The sequence below is a fragment of the Amblyraja radiata genome, chromosome 25 (genome assembly GCF_010909765.2).
Source record: "Amblyraja radiata isolate CabotCenter1 chromosome 25, sAmbRad1.1.pri, whole genome shotgun sequence".
Classification (NCBI taxonomy): Eukaryota; Metazoa; Chordata; class Chondrichthyes; order Rajiformes; family Rajidae; genus Amblyraja; species Amblyraja radiata.
This window is the reverse complement of record NC_045980.1, coordinates 19,675,765-19,688,431: the sequence shown is the minus strand read 5'-3', so window position 1 is coordinate 19,688,431 and position 12,667 is coordinate 19,675,765.

Below are 12,667 nucleotides of genomic sequence, written 5' to 3'. Positions count from 1 at the left end.
TTTTATCTGCGTTTATTTATCAAGGCATTGAAATAAACTACGCAGAGTCCATTGATAAATTGGAAAGAGTGGGATTAATAGCATAGCTTTTAGAATTTTTAATTCCAGCACAGATCAATGATGTGACTTTACTATGAAGATGCACCAGTTTAAAGCTATCCTCCAACAACCCTAACAGAGAGCTTATATCACTCATATATCAGTGTATGCCTGTGGCTGTTGTGCTGCCTTCCAAAACAATGCTCTTCACTCGAGCCAGGGTGGGCTTCGCAGAGCATCTTCAGACTGTGATTGATTAAAAAATACAGCATGAAAACAGGCCCTCTGGCCCACTGAGTCCACACCGACCATCGATCACCCGTTCATACCAGTCATCTGTTATCCCACTTTTCCCATCCACTCCCTACACACTAGGGGCAATTTACAGAGGCCAATTAGCTGACAAACCCACACGTCTTTGGGGTGTGGGAGGAAACTGGAGCACCTATCGTTTTATCTAGTTTAGTTTAGTTTAGTTTAGTTTGGTGATACAGTGTGGAAGCAGGCCCTTCGGCCCACTGGGTTCGCGCCAACCAGCGATCACCCTGTACTACACACGAGGGATGATTTACAAGTTTTAACCATAGCAAATTAATCTGCAAACCTGTACGTCCTTGGAGTGCGGGAGGAAACTGGAGCACCTGGGGAAAACCCACACGACCACGTGGAGAATGTACAAACTCCACACTGACAGCACCCGTAGTCAGGATCAAACCCGGGTCTCAGGTGCTGTAAGGCAGCAGCTATACCTCTGTGTCACCGTGCTGCCCTGTCTGTGATGAATATGATGCAAGGAACATTTCACTTGTGCTGCCACTTTCTGGGAGCTATGGACTTGGATGCATGATCCATCCTGTACATCAATGCTTTTGTTAATCCTGGCTAAATTGGCGCAGCCATGGCATCAAAATTTAATGGGCTTATGCACTGCTAGGCCATTTTGGTCAAGTTAATGTGCCTCTGCAGAACTGAGACAAGCTGCTGAATGGTGCCAACAAGTCTGTGGCTCAGATCAATATTTCAGAGAAAGAATGGGACTTGGGACATCTGCAGAGTTCTTACAATGAAGTGTGGAATACATAGAACTGATTGGATCAATGCAAACTAAGTGTACATAGTATAAATAATGTTGCGAGATGGTTACTCTGTTAATTGTTGATTGGTTGAAATGTTGAGTCTTGGAGGAACTGTTTGAATCCCAGGGCACATGTTGCACTATTCATCTGTATTGGCTTCCTTCTAGAAGCTTCTTTTGAATACAATGTATTTAAGATTATGTTATTGGGCTGGGGAATTGTCAATTATGTACTGTTATAATCGATATGTTTGATTGGATTATAAAGAGACCATCCCCATGTGGTTCGGCCCCTCAAGGTTCGGGGACCTATAAAAGGCAGCCCCCCACAAGGTCCTTTATTGATCTTCTGGAAGAGCGCTTGGGACTGCGTTACCTTCTGGAGTGTCTCTGCTTGCATGAGGCTAGAGGGCTTGGCCAAGCAGATACACGGATCGAACTCACGGTGGTTAGGTATCGTATAGGGGAATTTGTTGTTGTGTTATCCAAAATAAAGTTTAGTTGCTCAAGTGCTTGAATCAGTATTTTATTGACTGAACTAGACTGGGGGAAGCTTAGAAAGAGCTATATACATTTTAAGTCACCCAAAAATACATTCGTACTGTGCTGGGGAAAAATTGAGCTGGTACCACCCGAAATAAAGTCTTGATCCTGACACCATCTTTTGTTGCTTCAATTCAAAACTGCACTTAGTTACAGGAAGATAAAGAACTGAGACTAACTAGGACTGAATATATCTCGTCGCTGGAGCAATTAAAAGTGATATTCATCCCCCTTCCCTCTGCCCTGCACACATGAAGCACTCAGGAAGAAGTGCTGTGAGCATTTTGGATTATGTGCCAATGAGTATTTTATTTAACGCTCAGCCCTTTGATAATATTGCTTAATTAAAAAACACTCCGCATTTGTCGAGACCAATGTGGCTTGAACTATTTCAGGATTAATAGTGAGCTGGAGGGATCATATCAAAATTTTGCACTGTGTGAGAAAGTTTAAAGATTTAAAAATTACAAAATGGATTCAGCTGTAGAATTAGAAGCAATAAAGAAATACCTTCACCTTTCTCCTATAACACTAGCAAAGCTAACAAAGATGTTTTCGCCATTTCTCCATACCACTAGTGAGATAACAGCACAACCTCATGAATGTTTTTCTTCATGATATAAATATCAGAAGAATGTTCAGACAACGGTTCTTTCCCTCTGCTTGACTGACTGCAATGTACAAACAATAGATCAACAAGGTAAAAAAACAATAGTGCTTGAATCTGCAACAAAAAAAACAGCTTCTTTAGCATAACCATATATGGGCTAACCTTTCCTCTCTCTGAAGAACCTGTCAATCTTAACAAGCAAGAGGCTGTACAATGCTCTGTAAGTTAAAATATTGCTGAATTGCAGATTATTGGGGTATAAACATATCTGATTGAACATTACCTCTGTGTGTGGAGATAGAATGAACCTATAGTCTGTATATTACATACTGTAAGAGTTTACTGCCATGCTCGCAAAGCGAAATAATTTTTTTACTACTTGATTACGAATGTTATTGCGTTTTGAAGTCCGTTTGAAGCGAAAAGAACCTTAAAATGTTTATGAGAAGGCGGGGAAGTCTAATGTCAAAAGAAGTACGATAAGTTTTATGCAGGTAGATATGTGATGGTCCTTGCATCATGTTGGGCGCAGACACTGGGCTAAATGGCCTGCTCCGGTGCTGTTCTGTTTCAATGTTCTATGTTCCAGGTTAACTACCTGAATTAATTAATTGGCTTAATTGGAAAAAAATGCACTTTCAGAAAGAATTCCCCAGATAAATATACTTCCCATTTAGAGTCATAGGGATGGTGGAAATGGAAACAGGCCCAAATATTTTATGCTGACCAAGTTGCCTTTAGTTTTAATCTTAGTTTTAGAGACACACAGCATGAAACGTCCCTTCGTCCCATCGAGACCATGCTGACCAGCGATCACCTGTACACTAGTTTTATCCTACACACTAGGGACAATTTATTGAAGTTAATTAACCTACAAACCTGCCTCTTTGGAATGTGGGAGGATACCAGAGCATCTGAAGAAAACCCACGCATTCACAGGCAGAATGTACAACCATACCTACAGCACCCGTAGTCAGCATCGAACCTAGTTTTCTGGCATTGTGAGGCAGCAAGTCTACCACTGCGCCACTGTGCCGCTACTGAGGTAGTTTCACTTCCAGGTCCCTGGCCCATATCCCTCCAAACCTTTCCTATCCATGTCCCTGTCCAATGTTGTAGCAATCTGGTAAACCTATCTCATGTCTTCTTTTTGTGCACCTGATTTCCCTCTTAAGTGTACTGCAACACCCTCTATATTCCTCAAGGGAACCACTCGGTCACTGCCGCCTATCCCTAACATAGGCATTCTTCTTCTTCGTGACCAGAGCTTCAATATCTCTTCTCATCCAGAGCTCCGTACACCTCCCAGCCTTGCCCTTCACTCTAACAGGAACACGCTGCTCACAAACTCCTGCCACCTCATGTTTAAAAGCCTCCCACTTGCCAGAGATGTCTGATGAATTATGAATAATAACTTTGAATTGAATTGAATTGAATTGAATATGTTTATTGTCATTGCACAAAACTGAGCAGCAAAATTCCATTTGCTTCTGAATTGCAAATGAACAATGGCAAAGTTAGAATATTGCAACAAATAGTCTACAGGTTAGTCTTTAGCTATTGAAGTGATTTATTTAGAGACTCGTGCTTGAGTTAAAATATTGTTAACTTTCATTTATCCTGTTGGATCTTTCAGATTTATTAAATCAGGACAAAATTAATCTGTTTTCATCGTTGTTTGCTGTTACGGTTATTGAGCTCAGTGCTGACCTTTCTTTGAGTCTAAACCCCCCACCACCAACATCAAGAAGTGCTTGCAATAATTAGAAAGAGACGGGAGACGGCCACACCGGGCCATCGATGGAAGAACGAACCCAACAGGTGACCTCCTGCTGTCTGCTTCAGCCTCTGCCTCATTACCGCACTTCAAAGGCACAAAAACAGGAAGGACCAGCTCTCCCTCACACCCATCTCAGGTTTATGTTTCAACGTTGAGATGTTAGAGGGCAGCAGGCAATGCACGTGTGAATCCTGGCCTAACACATTAAAGATCTTTCATAAAATATATTACAGGAACCCATCCCGCACAACCTTAGCCACAGCCATTAGCATCACCGACTTTGCAAGAGTATTGGGATTGATATTGGTTTGGTTTATTGTTACATGTACCGAGGTACAGCGCAAAGCTTTTGATGCTATCCAGTCAGTGGAAAGACTATACATGATTGGTATTGACATTGGTTTAGTCTGGTTTAACTTGCCTTATTGTTGCGTGTGCCGAGGTGCAGTGAAAAGTTTTGTTGCGTGCTATCCATTCAGTGGAAAGACTATGCACGATTAAAATCGAGCCATCCACAGTGTGCAGATGCATGATAAGAGGAATAACGTTTAGTGCAAGATAAAGTCCAGGAAAGTTGAATTAAAGATAGATCGAGGGTCTCCAATGAGGTAGGTGGCAGTTCAGGACCGCTCTCTAGTTGTTGATGGGATGATTCAGTTGCCTGATAACAGCTAGGAAGAAGTCTACCCTCATTATTACAGACCACTTTATAACGGATTTGAGTTATAGCAGACATGATCTGTTGTATCCAAGGTGTCCATTCGTATCAGGAACAAAGGAACGAGTTAGTTGCTTCACGGAGTGATCGCTAACTGGTTGGAACGAACCTTGTCCCAGTCTGTGTTTACCTGTTCAGTTTATTGTGCGTCTTGTTTATTGGTTGTTTTTCCAATACAGTACATATTTATTCCCCTTACTCAGCTATAACGGACAATCAGCAATAATGGATACCATTCCCCCCCCATGGTCTGTTATAATGAGTGTTATCTACATTGATACTGGTTTATTATTGTCTCATGTACTGAGCTAGAGTGAAAAGCTTTTGTTTGCATAATATCCAGCCAATCATACCATAAAGGACACAGTGCTGGAGTAACTCAGCAGATCAGGCACATTCTGGAAAACATGGATAGGTGACGTTTTGGGGCGGGATCGTTCTCGACCCGAAACGTCAGTCTGAAGAATGGTCCCAACCCAAGGTGTCACCTATCCCGAGATGCTGCCTGACCCACTGAGCTACTCCAACACTTTGTGTTCTTTTTTGTAAACCAGCATCTGCAGTACCCTCTTTCCACGAATCACACTATACATGAGTACAATCAAGACATATACAAGTAAAACAGGTAGTGCAAAGAGAAAAATATCAGAGTGCAGAATACAGTGTTACAGTTACAGAGAAAAGTCCAACATCCGGAATGAGGTAGGTTGGAAGATCAGGACTACACCCTAACTTATGGGAGAACCATTCGGTAACCTGTTAACAGCAGGGAAGAAGCTGTTCCTCAATCTGGTGGTACGTGTCTTATGCCCAATGAGAGAGTGGTGAAGTGGGAATGACCGGGGTGAAAAAAGGTCCTTGATTATGTTGGCTGCTTGCACAAGGCAACGTGAAGTGTAGATGGAGTTGATGGTGGGGAGTCTAGTCTGTGTGGCGGACTGGGCTAGACCCACAACTCCCCACAATTGCTTGTGGTCCTGGGCAGAGCTGTACCCAGACCAAGCTGTGGTGCAACCCGACAGCATGCTTTTTTGTGGTGCATCTGTAGAAGTTGGTAAGAGTTGCTGTTTCCGCACTGCATTTCTCTAAAGATGTGTAGCATTATCTGCTCTGTTTGGAGACCATGCAAAACAAAGCACTTCAGCGTACAATGGTACATGTGATAATAATAAAAGTTAAACCTAAAAGGAAACTAAAGGTATCAGATAAGGAGGGGAGATTTTCACTGTCTTTGTTGTAGAGGAGGTCACTGAACCCTATGGATTCGAGCTACTGAGCTGTTACAGTGACTGCATTAGGACACTTTTCTCAGTAACAGGAGTGGAATATTGACATCTGCTGCGCTGTGTGCTAAGCAGAACTGACTGTAATTACTGCAGAAAATATCAATTAACAACCCACTGCTTTTATAGGATAAATATGAATCTTGGCTGCCATAATGACTGCAACTGAATTGTTAAAGAGATCCGTGCTGCAAAACCACGACATGAAGAATACGAGGGGCAGATGGTGTTTTGTGGACTCTTCCAGCCAGCTCCTAGTGAGCACATGCAATGCCAGCAGTGTTTTCTTTCCGGGTAGTTCTTGGGCAGATCTACGTGTTACTTTGAATAAAATAACGTGAGAGTCTCAGCTTGGCTGTAAAGGCCGCTGTCCTGGTGGAATTGAATGGGTCGGCCTGGCCGAGCGATGTGTCCATTGTCTTCCACCACCGCTCTGTGCCGCTGCATGCCGCCTCCCATCCCGCTGCTGTCAAAGGTTCATAGGTTATGGGTCGGAGTTGCAGGGGTCGGAGTTGCAGGGGTCGGAGTTGCAGGGGTCGGAGTTGCAGGGGTCGGAGTTGCAGGGGTCGGAGTTGCAGGGGTCGGAGTTGCAGGGGTCGGAGTTGCAGGGGTCGGAGTTGCAGGGGTCGGCCTGGCCTGGCGATGTCGTTGATGTCCATCGTGCACTCTGGGCTTTTTGTTTAGTTTAATTTAGTTTAGAGATACAGCGCGGAAACAGGCCCTTCGGCCCACCGCGTCTACACCAACGATTCCCGCACATCATCACATACCAGGGACAATTTACACTTATACCAAGCCAATTAACCTACAAACAGGACGTCTTTGGAATGTGGGAAGCAACCGAAGTTCCCGGAGAAAACCCACGCAGATCACGGGGAGAACGTACAAACTCCGTACAGGCGGCATGGTCAGGATTGAACCCGGGTCTCTGATGCTGCAAGCGCTGTAAGGCAGCAACTCTACCGCTGCGCCACCGTGCCGCTTAATATCTCATCCAGACCTCTACATTTACAGGACCCTGAACCGTAAGTCATAGGAGCAGAATCAGGCCATTCAGCCCATCAAGTCTACTCCGCCATTCAATCCTGGCTGATCTATCTTTCCCTCTCAAACCCATTTTTTCCGTTCTCCCCATAACTCCTGACACCTTCCCGTCCTTCTCCTTCCCAGTGTTAAAGGACTTGGTATGCACTATCAGAGCAACTATGGCCAGTAACTGCTGTGTATTTTACCCCCATTTGGTATATACTGCAGCCCAAATCTGCTGGCAATGGAGGAAATGAATGTCTAGGGCAAGAGACCAAACTCCAATTAAAGGGACTGTCTTGTCCTAATTGGAGTGCAATATCTCATCCAGGCAAGTGGATTTTGTTCCGTCATGCTTCCAGCTTCTGCTTGGTGGATGATAGAAAGACTTTGGGATGTCACTGTAGGTCTAACTGATGGTGACCCCTCTAGATCAGGGGTCAGCAACCTACAGCCCATGGGCCGGATCTGGCCCGTAACCCGAAATCATCCGGCCCGCAGGCGTATTTTATTTTCTGAGGACTTCCGTCATCTAGAATGATTAGCTGTGGCGGAAAGCGACTCAAAACCCTCCCTCCCTTCCGCTAATCACAGTGCGGTTTATAGCCGAGATATGGGGCAGTGAATGAAGTGCGAGGAAGGGCATGAAAAGACGTAAGTAAGTCTGAAATTATGACCTCCATTTATTAACTATGGCGATAGTCTCTCCGCTGACAGACATGGGTCCTGGCCCCTATACAGAACAAGGTTGCTGACCCCTGTTCAGGCAGTCGATGGTAATATCGAGAGTCAAGAGTGTTTCATTGTCATAGGTACCAAAGGCCCCATGGCAGAAGCGTCCACGTTGTCAGGCTGGAAACTGGAAGCATTCTGAGCTAATTCTGCTACCACCATCACCCATTGCAACAACTGATGGCTTCCTGATTGTTGCCGGATGTTTGCGTCCTTTTCAGGACGGACGATGACAGCGAGGCCAACATTTGTAACAAGATGGACATGAAAAGGAGAAGTTAGGTAGCAAAACGGAACAATTCCATTCTTACTTGCAGCAGCAGCAGCAGCACGACAGGTCTATAAACACAGGACTCAATAGATAATATAATCAACAAATATTTTTTTTTAAATAGTTCACTAAATAAAAATCCCAATATAGTACAAAAAACAAAACATGCCCAAAGTCCCAAGTGCACCCAGGGGAGGCACGGTGTTGCAGCGGTAGAGATGCTGCCTTACAGCGCCGGAGACCTGGGTTAAATCCTGACTATGGGTGCTGTCTGTACAGAGTTTGTACATTCTCCCCCTGACCTGCGTGGGTTTTCTCCGGGTGCTCCAGTTTCTTCCCACACTCCAAAGATGTACAGGTTTGTAGTTTAATTGGCTTTGGTACACGTAAATTGTCCCTATTATGTAGGATAGAGCTAGTGTACCGGGATAGCCGGTCATTGTGGACTCAGTTGGCCGAAGGGCCTCTTTCAGCGCTGTATATCTAAGCTAAACCACAGTTCCAAGCTCAGAGTTGAGTTGGAGTTCGTAGTGTTGAAGAGTCTAATGATTGTTGGAGAGAAGCGGCTCCTGAACCTGGACGTTAAGTTTTCTGACTCCCATACCTTTCTTCCCAATAGCAGGAGAGTGTGACCAGGGTGGTGTGGGACTTTAATAATGCTGGCTGCCTTTTTTGAGATAGTACCTCCTATAGATATCTTCTATGGAAGGGAAGGTCAGTACCCACTGACATTGAATGTCAGGGGAAGGTAGTTAGATTCTTTCTGGATGAGAATGGGTATTTATGCCTCCAAAGTGCATGTTAATGTTGATGCTTTCAGGTATATTCTGTAGGATTATGAGTAGAATTGAACAGTGTGACTCATCGCCACCACTGACCACAGAATAAAAGGAAGGTCATTGATGAAGCAGCAGGACATGGAGAGATATTCCCCAAGGAACTCCTGCAGTGAAGTCCTAGGGGTGGGATTAGATCTTTGACAACCACACCCTTCTTCTTTAGTTCAGGGTATGACTCCAACATTCGTGTGTTGTCCCTTTGATGTCCATTGACGTCAACTGTACTCAAGTTCCTTGATACATCTCCTAGTGAAATGCTACCTTGATGTCAAGAGCAGACATACTCACCTGACCTAATGAATCCAAAACTTTGATCCACGAGGCAGAATGGTGGTGCAGTTAGTGTCTCACAGCTCCGGCGACCCAGGTCAATCCTAATGTACGGCACTCTCTGTGTGAAGTTTACACATTCTCCCCGTGATGGCGTGGGTTTCCTCCGCGCGCTCCACTTTCCTCCCACATCCCAAAAACGTTTGTAGGTAAATTGGTCACTATAACTGTTCCTCTGGTTGGGTCAGTGATTGGTAGAATCATGGGGTCATTTGATAGGAACGTAAGGAGAATTAGTAGAGAATAGGATTACTCTGTGAGCTGTCATGGGCTGAAATGGGCTCCCATTCATAAGGTAACGCGTTACGCGGTAACAGGTTTCAGGCAAGGCTGTGGTGAGACTGAAATATCCTGGTGAACTCATCAGTTGACAGAGGATGGTAAATAGCAGGACACAAATTGCTGGAGTAACTCATAAGGTCTTAAGTGATAGGAGTAGAATTAGGCCATTCGGCCCATCAAGTCTACTCTGCTATTCAATCATGGCTGATAGAAACATAGAAACATAGAAAACAGGTGCAGGAGTAGGCCATTCATCCAACTCAGTATCCTGTACCTGCCTTCGCTCCATACCCCCTAATCCCTTTTGCCACAAGGGCCACATCTAATTCTCTCTTAAATATAGCCAATGAACTGGCCTCAACTACCTTCTGTGGCAGAGAATTCCATCTATCTCTCCCTCCTAACGCCATTCTCCTGCCTTCTCCCCATAACCACTGACACCTGTACTAATCAAGAATCTATCTCTGCCTTAAAAATATCCACTACATTGGCCTCCACAGACTTCTGTGGCAGGTCAGAGAGCATCCCTGGAGAACATGGATAGGTGATGTCTTGTCAGTTGGGTCCTGTCTTCCGACTGAAGAGCCTGCAGTCTGAAGAAGTGTCCAGACCTAAAATCTATTCATGTTCTCCAGAGATGCTGCCTGACCCGTTGAGTTACTGCAACATTTTGTCTCCTTCATTGTCAACCAATCTGCAGTTCATTGCTTCCACACAATGGTAAATGGTAATCAGGAAACATAGAAACATAGAAAATAGGTGCAGGAGTAGGCCATTGGGCCCTTCGAGCCTGCACCGCCATTCAATATGATTATGGCTGATCATCCAACTCAGTATCCTGTACCTGCCTTCTCTCCATACCCCCTGATCCCTTTAGCCACAAGGGCCACATCTAACTCCCTCTTAAATATAGCCAATGAACTGGCCTCAACTACCTTCTGTGGCAGAGAATTCCAGAGATTCACCACTCTCTGTGTGGAAAATGTTTTCCTCATCTCGGTCCTAAAAGATTTCCCCCTTATCCTTAAACTGTGACCCCTTGTTCTGGACTTCCCCAACATCGGGAACAATCTTCCTGCATCTAGCCTGTCCAACCCCTTAAGAATTTTGTAAGTTTCTATAAGATCCCCCCTCAATCTTCTAAATTCTAGCGAGTACAAACCAAGTCTATCCAGTCTTTCTTCATATGAAAGTCCTGACATCCCAGGAATCAGTCTGGTGAACCTTCTCTGTACTCCCTCTATGGCAAGAATGTCCTTCCTCAGATTAGGAGACCAAAACTGTACGCAATACTCCAGGTGTGGTCTCACCAAGACCCTGTACAACTGCAGTAGAACCTCCCTGCTCCTATACTCAAATCCTTTTGCTATGAATGCTAACATACCTTTCGCCTTCTTCACTGAATGCTGCACCTGCATACCTACTTTTAATGACTGGTGTACCATGACACCCAGGTCTCGTTGCATCTCCCCCTTTCTTAATCGGCCACCATTCGGATAATAGTCTACTTTCCTGTTTTTGCCACCAAAGTGGATAACCTCACATTTATCCACATTATACTGCATCTGCCATGCATTTGCCCACTCACCCAGCCTACCCAAGTCACCTTGCAGCCTCCTAGCATTCTCCACACAGCTAACACTGCCCCCCAGCTTTGTGTCATCCGCAAATTTGGAGATGTTGCATTCAATTCCCTCGTCCAAATCATTAATATATATCGTAAATAGCTGGGGTCCCAGCACTGAGCCTTGCGGTACCCCACTGAGCCTGCCATTGTGAAAAGGACCCGTTTACTCCTACTCTTTGCTTCCTGTCTGCCATCCAGTTCTTTATCCACATCAATATTGAACCCCCAATACCGTGTGCTTTAAGTTTGTATACTAATCTCTTATGTGCGACCTTGTCGAAAGCCTTCTGAAAGTCCAGATAAAACACATCCACTGGTTCTCCCTTATCCACTCTACTAGTTACATCCTCGAAAAATTCTATAAGATTCGTCAGACATGATTTACCTTTCATAAATCCATGCTGACTTTGTCCAATGATTTCACCACTTTCCAAATGTGCTGCTATCCCATCTTTAATAACTGATTCTAGCAGTTTACCCACTACCGACATTAGACTAACTGGTCTAACGGGAAGATGTTTCTTTGAACATGTTGGCCAGCCACCAGAAGATATTACTTCTCATTTATTGCTAGCAGACTAGGAAGATTTTGTCCTTATTTTATTGTCCAGGAAAATTAATTGGTGATCGTCAAAAATAAAAGACAATATGTTTTAGCCTGTAATGATTTCTAACTAACTGGTCTAGAAATGTTTCCAGCAAAGGCATGGATGGTGATCATTCCAAATGGGTGGCCCAGTCTTAACCTGTGGTGCCTGTAATACCATTACACGCTACAATGTCAGACAACATTTGCTTCCAACCCATTTCAATCAGTGACTGGGATTGAAATGGGACACCGTGTTAAAATGGTGTCTGTGATGTTCATAGACACAGGGAACGGCAGATGCTGGATACTTGAGCAAAACACAAAATGCTGGAAGAACTGAGCGGGTCAGGCAGCATCTGTGGTGAGCATAGACAGACGACGTTTTGGGTTGGGACCCTTCTTCAGACCGATTCATGACTGTGACATGGAAGCAGTGTGATATCTCCATTACACTGTGGAGTCGAAGGTAGTTCTGGATGGAACCATCACCAAATTGATGGAATTCCAAATACTTTACAGGATGTTTCCTGGAATATAAGAGTTGTGATGTAACCCAGTGCTGACCAGACTCCCCACCATTCGCACCATCTACACTGCTTAGGAAAAGCAGTCGACACAATCAAAACCTTGTCCCATCCCGGTCATTCCTTCGTCTTCTCCCTCCCGTCCAGCAGAAGGTACAGTGCGCACCTCCAGACTCAGGGACAGCTTCTTCCCCTCTGTTATCAGGCTTCTGAATGGTCTTTCCATAAGCTAGGATACTGTCCAATTCACCTTCACCCCATTGAGGACAATGGAGTTTGTCTATGGAACTGACGCGCTACAATGCTGAGAATTATATTCTACATTCTGTATCTTCCCCTTTACACTATCTATTGTACTTGAGTTGGAACTGATTATACCCATGTATAGGATATCTGATC